The 9,781-nt window shown below is 46.9% G+C and overlaps 1 long non-coding RNA gene across 1 annotated transcript; it reads left to right on the top strand.

The window, feature by feature from the left end:
- The first annotated feature begins 2,529 nt into the window (after window positions 1-2,529).
- On the top strand, window positions 2,530-8,253 carry LOC112235675. The gene is made up of 3 exons (XR_002951108.2): window positions 2,530-2,983; window positions 3,184-3,267; window positions 5,594-8,253. It is a non-coding gene; the product is annotated as an uncharacterized LOC112235675 (long non-coding RNA).
- The last annotated feature ends 1,528 nt before the right edge of the window (window positions 8,254-9,781 follow it).

Genomic DNA, 9,781 nt, shown 5'->3' with positions numbered 1-9,781 from the left:
CTTTATCAAACATCTCTGGAGAGACCTGAAAATAGCTGTGCTGTGACGCTCCCCATCTGACCTGACAGAGTTTGAGAGGATCTGCAGAGAGCAATGGGAGAAACTCCCCAAATACAGGTGTGTCAAGCTTATAGCTTCATACCAAAGAAGACTCAAGGTTGTAATCGCTGCCAAAGGTGCTTCAACAAAGTACTGAGTAAAGGCTCTGAATACTTATGTAAATTCGATTTTTAAGAGTTTTATTTTTTATACATTTGCAGAAATGTCTAAAAAACAGTTTTTCCTTTGTCATTATGGGGTATTCTGTGTAGATTGATGAGGGAAAAAATCATTGAATCCGTATTAGAACAAGGCTGTAACGTAACAAAATGTGGAAAAAGACAAGGGGTCTGAATAATTTCCGAATGCACTGTATAATCAAATCAAATCAAATCAAATTTTATTTGTCACATACACATGGTTAGTGAGTCAGTGTCAGTGTGTTGGCAGCAGCCACTCAATGTTAGTGGTGGCTGTTTAACAGTCTGATGGCCTTGAGATAGAAGCTGTTTTTCAGTCTCTCGGTCCCAGCTTTGATGCACCTGTACTGACCTCGCCTTCTGGATGATAGCGGGGTGAACAGGCAGTGGCTCGGGTGGTTGATGTCCTTGATGATCTTTATGGCCTTCCTGTAACATCGGGTGGTGTAGGTGTCCTGGAGGGCAGGTAGTTTGCCCCCGGTGATGCGTTGTGCAGACCTCACTACCCTCTGGAGAGCCTTACGGTTGTGGGCGGAGCAGTTGCCGTACCAGGCGGTGATACAGCCCGACAGGATGCTCTCGATTGTGCATCTGTAGAAGTTTGTGAGTGCTTTTGGTGCCGAGCCGAATTTCTTCAGCCTCCTGAGGTTGAAGAGGCGCTGCTGCGCCTTCTTCACGATGCTGTCTGTGTGGGTGGACCAATTCAGTTTGTCTATGATGTGTACGACGAGGAACTTAAAACTTGCTACCCTCTCCACTACTGTTCCATCGATGTGGATAGGGGGGTGTTCCCTCTGCTGTTTCCTGAAGTCCACAATCATCTCCTTAGTTTTGTTGACGTTGAGTGTGAGGTTATTTTCCTGACACCACACTCCGAGGGCCCTCACCTCCTCCCTGTAGGCCGTCTCGTCGTTGTTGGTAATCAAGCCTACCACTGTTGTGTCGTCCGCAAACTTGATGATTGAGTTGGAGGCGTGCGTGGCCACGCAGTCGTGGGTGAACAGGGAGTACAGGAGAGGGCTCAGAACGCACCCTTGTGGGGCCCCAGTGTTGAGGATCAGCGGGGTGGAGAGGTTGTTGCCTACCCTCACCACCTGGGGGCGGCCCGTCAGGAAGTCCCGTACCCAGTTGCACAGGGCGGGGTCGAGACCCAGGGTCTCGAGCTTGATATATACACAAAAGTATGTGAACAGTGGACACCCCTTCAAATTCTGCTTTTTCAGCCACATCCGTTGCTGACAGATGTATAAAATCGAGCACTCAGCCATGCAATCTCCATAGACAAACATTGGCAGTAGAATGGCCTTACACAAGAACTCAGTAACTTTCAACTTGGCACCGCCAACTTGTCAGTTCGTCAAATGTATGCCCTGCTAGAGCTGCCCCGATCAACTGTAAGTGCTATTATTGTGAAGTGGAAACATCTAGGAGCAACAACGGCTCAGCTGTGAAGTGGTAGGCCACAGAAACTCACAGAACGGCACCGCAGAGTGCTGAAGATTGTAAAAATCGTCTGTCCTCAATTGCAACACTCACTACTGAGTTCCAAACTGCCTCTGGAAGCAACGTCCGCACAATAACTGTTCGTCGGCAGCTTCATGAAATTAAATGTGTTTCCATGGCCAGTTAGCCGCACACAAGCCTAAGATCACCATGCGCAATGCCAAGCGTCGGCTGGAGTGGTGTAAAGCTCGCTGCCATTGGACTCTTGGGGCAGGGAAATGCGTTCTCTGGAGTGACGAATCATGCTTCACCATCTGGCAGTCTGACGGAAGAATCTGGGTTTGGCGGATGCCAGGAGAACGCTACCTGGAGGAGGAGTCATGTTCTGGGGCTGTTTTGGGGCTGTTTTTCATGGTTCGGACTAGGCCTCTTAGTTCCAGTGAAGGGAAATCTTAACGCTACAGCATACAATGACATTCTAGATGATTCTGTGCTTCCAACGTTGTGGCAGTATTTTTGGGAAGGCCCTTTCCTTTCAGCATGACAATGCCCACGTGCACAAAGCGAAGTGCGTACAGAAATGGTTTGTCGAGATCGGTGTGGAAGAACATGACTGGCCTATTATTTTTTTTAAACAGGACAATGACCCAACACACCTCCAGGCTGTGTAAGGGCTATTTGACCGAGAAGAAGAGTGATGGAGTGCTGCATCAGATGACCTGGCCTCCACAATCACACCGACCTCAATCCAATTGAGATGGTTTGGAATGAGTTGGACTGCAGAGTGAAGGAAAAGCAGTCAGCAAGTGCTCAGCATATGTGGGAACTCCTTCAAGACTATTGGAAAAGTATTCCAGGTGAAGCTGGTTGAGAGAATGCCAAGAGTGGCAAAGGTTGGCTACTTTGAAGAAGTCATTATCACCTCCACTAATAACAGCTGTTCGTTATGTTCCAGGAAGTGGAGGGGTCCTGTCAGGCCAAATCTGTATCCTACTCTGTTCTGGAAGCAGCCAACCAGGTGGCAGTCATCAAGGCTGCAAAGAACGCCAATGTTACCATGACAAAGAACGCCACGGCAACCGCCATTACCACGGCAAAGAGAGCCACCAGTTTGGTAACCATGACGAAGGGCACAGCAGTAAATGTCACCTTTGGAAAGGGTCCCAACACCCCTAACACCGTTACCAACATGCCTGCTATCAACATTGGGGTCTACGGTAGGGGCGTGCCTGAGAGTGCCAGCACGACATTGATCAGCGAGATGGAGGCAGGGAGAGGGAAGACTGCTGCTACTCTATCAGGTAGAAAGAGAATACCTCTTATGTTGTTTGAGAAAGTGGATTGATGCTGTTTTGGGACAGGTCTCCATTTTTAATCTCAGTGGGATCACCTGTATAAATAAAGCATCATTTTAGAATAAATATATTATGTAAGTGGCCAAATTCCCCATCCAGGCTAAGTGTTGTCTCTTGTACTCTCATCTTGTCTGGGTATGCTGAAGATCCACTCTGACCGTTCCTGACAACCAGCTGAAACCGTTTGGGGTGGGCACGGCCACAGACCATAGTGATGCCCGTTAACAAAGGTAGGAGTCAGTCAATCCATCCATCCCTCCCTCATATTGGTCAATCATTCCATAATCTATCAATTGGTCCATCAGACGATGTGTTTTTCCTGAAATAATGTCTTTTTTTAGACAGTGTCACAAAGACCCCCAAAACATATGGCTCTTATTCAGAGTGACTTGCAGGAGCAATTAGTACCTTGTTCAAAGTGCCTTGTTCAAAGTGCCTTGTTCAAAGTGCCTTGCTCAACGTGCCTTGCTCAACGTGCCTTGCTCAACGTGCCTTGCTCAACGTGCCTTGCTCAAAGTGCCTTGTTCAAAGTGCCTTGCTCAACGTGCCTTGCTCAACGTGCCTTGCTCAACGTGCCTTGCTCAACGTGCCTTGCTCAACGTGCCTTGCTCAAAGTGCCTTGCTCAACGTGCCTTGCTCAACGTGCCTTGCTCAACGTGCCTTGCTCAACGTGCCTTGCTCAAAGTGCCTTGCTCAAAGTGTATATCAACAGATTTTTCACCTAGTCGGCTTGGGGATTCAAACCAGCGACCTTTCGGTGACTGGCCCAACGGTCTTAACCGCTAGCCTACCTGTCCATTATATAAACAGACTCACAGCAGCAACTGGAGAGCGGAATCTATATATATATAACCCCTAGACTGGTCTGTGTGCTGTGGGATTTGACCTATTACCAAGATCCAGATAAAGAACATGAGGTGCGCTGGGAGACAGAGAGATGAGCTTCAATGGGCTGGGGATTTAGTTAGTACATCTGGAGAGAGAGAGAGGAGCAGGGCTATTGCAATGTTCAAATTCCTCTTTCTCACACACACCTTTTTGAATAATAAAAGTTGTAACTATGCTTTATGAGTAGTTCATGAACCTAGGATGGCAACACATACATACATTATAAGTGATTTCAATAGGGCTTTCTCTATAATAGTTTTATACTGTTCAATCCAACTTCAAACTAAAATCCTTTTCAGCATTTTCAACAGTTTCTGCATTTCCTACACTTTTGTTATCATTTTCACACTCTGCCACGTTGGGCTACAAGATATGGGCAAAAAAATCTAGGCCGTGTTTATTGTTGAACTGTTGGAATCGTGGAAATAGAATGATTATTCTAATTATATAGTTGGAATATAGGGGTCAGCACTTTGAATACATTGTTTTCTGACATAACAATTAATGAATAAGCCAGGGAGGAATTATTGACAGGGTAGGAACCAAAGTGTTGGTCAGTGTTTCCAGAGGACCCTAATGAGATGTTACATTACATGTTTTCTTACCTCATGTAGCTAGCTAATCTATTCATAATTTTCCTTTCTGATTTGGAAGATACCGTTGCACAAACAGGCTTATCTCGGCCTACACCAGCACTGGTACCAGGCTATATTAGTTAGCTACATTAAACATGCTAGCTAACATGAGCCAGCTAACTAGCGATCAATATTAGTGGCTAACACAATTTATGATACCCACAACTTGGTGAGAAAACGTACAGTTAGTGCATTTCTTCAGATAGCCAGGAGTGACAACCACATATTTCAGAATGTAACAAGCTGTTACTGCAATTTCAGGTAAAAACTCAATTAAAACAAGTAAAATATAAAGAAAATTCCTTTACATTTTATCTCTTCTGCTACTACCATATACCGCTGAGCACGAGACAGTTCTGTTTACACCGCCTTGCTCAGAGGGGGTCAGCTCGCGATGTTCCTCTCTACCCAGTACAGTCAGTAGAGGAGTGGCCACCCCTCAGAGCCTGGTTCCTCTCTACCCAGTACAGTCAGTAGAGGAGTGGCCACCCCTCAGAGCCTGGTTCCTCTCTACCCAGTACAGTCAGTAGAGGAGTGGCCACCCCTCAGAGCCTGGTTCCTCTCTACCCAGTACAGTCAGTAGAGGAGTGGCCACCCCTCAGAGCCTGGTTCCTCTCTACCCACTACAGTCAGTAGAGGACTGGCCACCCCTCAGAGCCTGGTTCCTCTCTACCCAGTACAGTCAGTAGAGGACTGGCCACCCCTCAGAGCCTGGTTCCTCTCTACCCAGTACAGTCAGTAGAGGAGTGGCCACCCCTCAGAGCCTGGTTCCTCTCTACCCACTATAGTCAGTAGAGGAGTGGCCACCCCTCAGAGCCTGGTTCCTCTCTACCCAGTACAGTCAGAAGAGGACTGGCCACCCCTAAGAGCCTGGTTCCTCTCTACCCAGTACAGTCAGTAGAGGAGTGGCCACCCCTCAGAGCCTGGTTCCTCTCTACCCACTGGGTTGGGCTTCTATAAAATGCCTATATAAATGCATTTGATTGATTGATTGATATGTTGTGTGTTGTATGGTTGATGTTGTGTTGTTTAGCCGAGGACTCCCATCCGTTCTGTGCAGTGTCTACTATTACTACTCCTGGAACATTGGGAAACGCAGGGCGGCTGAGGTAAGAGGGTTTATTTGCGTTGTTGTCTGTGTGATTGTGTTGTTGTCTGTGTGATTGTTGGTCTGGCTGTGTAATTCTGTTGTCTGTGTGTTTGTTGATCTGGCTGTGTACAACATGTATAAACATGTCAGTGTTTGTTAGCATTGTTTGTGTGTGTACATGAGACAGTGACTATGCATATTTCCTGCTTACCTCATGTCTCTCCTCTGTCAGATCTGATGAGTGTCTCTCTCTTTGCCCCGTCATCATCCTCTTTCATTTCTACAGAAAGCACTCACACACACACACACACACACACACACACACACACACACACACACACACACACACACACACACACACACACTTTTAACCCCAGCTGCTGCCTAAAGGCCCTGTAGAACCAAACAGTCTGTGGATTCAGTCTGGCCTGGTTTTCTACTCTGCACTCTCTGACAGTCAGTCTCTCAGACAGTATTGTTCTATGCTTCCTGCCCCAGAGCCCAGACGTCAGACTTATTCTACCCAGTGAAATACACTGTGGGAGGGAAGGTCATGTGATGCTATGAACTGGCTGGGTGTGTGGGGATGATCCTCTCATGTCTGACTACTGACTTTGGAATGGGAACTCAAACAAACTCATAACACTGGAGAGGAGCTTCAGGGGAAAATATGCCTAAGACACCCTGGAGAGAGCTGGCTCTGGGCTGGCTCTGGTCTGGTTCTGGTCTGGCTCTGGTCTGGCTCTGGTCTGGTTCTGAGCTGGTTCTGGGCTGGCTCTGGGCTGGTTCTGGGCTGGCTCTGGGCTGGCTCTGGTCTGGCTAGCCAAAAAACAATTAGTATATTAGTTTCCTTCCCTCTGTATACTCCAAATCAACAGCCTCCATGTGATTAATATGCAAACCATAATTTGAGTGAAAGCTGTTTTGAAGAGGAGTGAATTTAAGTAGATTGCTGGGAATTGTGTGTAATCAGAGCTTACAAGTTTACTATGCACAACACTTTGTGTGTCTCCCTTATAAGGTGTCCATTGTGTTTGTTTTATTGGGTTTTGGGTGTTGTGTATTTAATATGTGTGTTGTGTCAAGTATGTTGAATGCAGGAAGTGGTCCTTGACATGTTGCTGTGCTGCCCCCGTCTGCAGGCCCTTAACCCCTCCTGAGACCAGAGAAGTGGTCCAGTAGTGTTGACAGAGGGTCTACACGCCCCAAACCCCTCCTAATCAAATCAAATCAAATTGCCTAACAGAGGGTCTACACGCCCCAAACCCCTCCTGAGACCAGAGAGGTGGTCCAGTCGTGTTGACAGAGGGTCTACACACCCCAAACCCCTCCTGAGACCAGAGAGGTGGTCCAGTAGTGTTGACAGAGGGTCTACACACCCCAAACCCCTCCTGAGACCAGAGAGGTGGTCCAGTAGTGTTGACAGAGGCTCTACACACCCCAAACCCTCTACACAGCAGCAGGCCTGGTGAAGGGACCGTAGAGGGCATCCTTACACAGGTAGACAATGAGCCAGGTATGAGGACTGTAGAGTTGGTTGGTATCCAAATGTTCATATTGACATTATACCGTCCTTCTCTCATCCTGGGATTTACCGTATTACTGGCATAGCACACAAGGGGGCACTAAAACGCACGAAAAGCCCATTGGGCCTCTGTTACCAGAATGCTAACAAAATTAGTACAAACTATCTGCGAAATTGCATAGACGTTGTTAGCTAAATGCTAACGAGAGAAAACGAACATAAATGGCAAATTGTGCTTGACTTGGACTGAAATAGGTTCCAGTACTCATTTTGGGTGCTGGTACTGTTTATATTTAGGTGCAGGAGCTCCACAATACTTCTGAGATAATATTCTATAAGAGGTGCAGGAACTCAAGCAGTAGAACATTCGAGGTGCCGGTACTCAGCTGAGGTGAGCTCCTCCCCAAGTCAAGCACTGTTGCAAAGATGTACAACTCCAGCTCGTAAAGTTATACATTTATAGCTAGTAGCTACCAAATGTCATTTTCAGTAGAGTGTGGACATTTACAGGCAAAAGTGAACAAGAGAAATTGTGCAATGAACAAAGTTGTGATGCTATTCTGAAGGAAGAGCAGCATGTGTAGACGGAGGACAACGGAAGAGGAAACAAACGCTAGTAGGAAGCACAATCAGCTGTTCAGAGAACACATCCAGAGCTCTTGGACTTCTGGCAGAAAGACCATTAGAAGATATCTGATGGCAAACATTTAGTAGTGAATTGCAATACAAGTGTAACGTCATCACTTCATGTGCTCCACACAACAGAGACTCACTGATAGATATAGACCGCCATGGACTGTCCAGCTCCAACCGTCTCCCGTTGTGCTATTTACAAACAAACAGTGTTCTGGGGAACTAGGATAAACTTCATAATGGCAGGTGAAATGAAGAACGTGGTCTGTTTCATCTCCTAACGTATTGCACAAGTTGACTGCAGGTATTTACTGTAAAAGTAACTGTAACAAAAAGGGGCCTCTTGTGTGGTGGTCAAGGGCGCTGTACTGCAGCGCCAGCTGCACCACTAGAGACCCTGAGTTCGCGCCCAGGCTCTGTCGAAAACCGGCCGTGACCGGGAGGTCCGTGGTGCGATGCACAATTGGCCTAGCGTCGTCCGGGTTAGGGAGGGTTTGGCCGGTAGGGAAATCCTTGTCTCATTGCGCACCAGCGACTCCCGTGGCAGGCCAGGTGCAGTGCGCGCTAACCAAGGTTACCAGGTGCACGGTGTTTCCTCCGACACATTGGTGCGGCTGGCTTCCGGGTTGGATGCGAGCTGTGTTAAGAAGCAGTGCGGCTTGGTTGGGTTGTGTATTGGAGGACGCATAACTTTCAACCTTCGTCTCTCCCGAGCCGTACGGGAGTTGTAGCGATGAGACAAGATAGTAGCTACTAAACAATTGGACACCATGAAAGGGGTCAAATACAACAACAAAAAAAGTAACTACAAATATTCACATTTATTGAAAAACTATTAAGAAATAGTTTTGACGGTATTGAAAAACCATCCCGTGGATTTTTCCAAATACCCCGGTACACGGTATACCGCCCAAGCCTATATGGGTGTGTATGGGGGAGAGGGGAAGGTGTGTTGTGTGCGTTTGTCACGCCCTGGCCATAGAGAGGCTTTTATTCTCTATTTTGGTTAGGCCAGGGTGTGACTAGGGTGGGCATTCTAGTTTTGTTATTTCTATGTTTTCTATTTCTTTGTTTTCGCCAAGTGTGGTTCCCAATTAGAGGCAGCTGTCTATCGTTGTCTCTGATTGGGAATCATACTTAGGCAGCCTTTTTCCCACCTGTGTTTTGTGGGTAGTTGTTTTCTGTGTAGTTTATTGCACCTTACAGAACTGTTTTTTTGTTTTCACTTTGTTATTTTGTTCAAGTGTTTTGGTTAATAAAGAATCATGAACACTTACCACGCTGTGTTTTGGTTCGATCCTCATTCTGACGAGAGACGTGACAGCGTTTGTGCATGCATGTGACAAATATAGAGGACGTAAGGTTCAATGGTGTATGTGGGTGTTGGTGTGGCGGTCTGCACACAACATTTGTGTAGCCCACTGAAGAGATTTCACTGCAGTATTAAAGGTGGCATTTTGTTTGTCCTTTTCAAGCCCAGATAGTCCAGTGTACTGTGTTAGTGCTAGTAGGCTTTGTTTAGCCTGTTTTCACAGGCAGTTCTAATGAATTTGGTCGATTGTTCCTGTGTAGAGGAGAAAGGGGACCGCTAGCCTGATGAGTCACACCAGCCTGAGCCCAAACAGCCAAGCTCTGTTCTGCTCTGTTCGGATCACTAACACTAACCCAAACAGCCAAGCTCTGTTCTGATCTGTTCTGCTCTGTTCTGATCACTAACCCAAACAGCCAAGCTCTGATCTGTTCTGATCACTAACACTAACCCAAACAGCCAAGCTCTGTTCCGCTCTGATCACTAACACTAACCCAAACAACCAAGCTCTGATCTGTTCTGATCACTAACACTTACCCACACAACCAAGCTCTGATCTGATGTGTTCTGCCCCGATCCAATCACTAACCCAAACAGCCAAGCTCTGTTCTGCTCTGTTCTGATCACTAACACTAACCCAAACAGCCAAGCTCTGTTCTGCTCT

Source organism: Oncorhynchus tshawytscha, linkage group LG10 (assembly GCF_018296145.1).
Source record: "Oncorhynchus tshawytscha isolate Ot180627B linkage group LG10, Otsh_v2.0, whole genome shotgun sequence".
Taxonomy (NCBI): Eukaryota; Metazoa; Chordata; class Actinopteri; order Salmoniformes; family Salmonidae; genus Oncorhynchus; species Oncorhynchus tshawytscha.
This window is presented reverse-complemented; position numbering and strand designations above follow the sequence as displayed.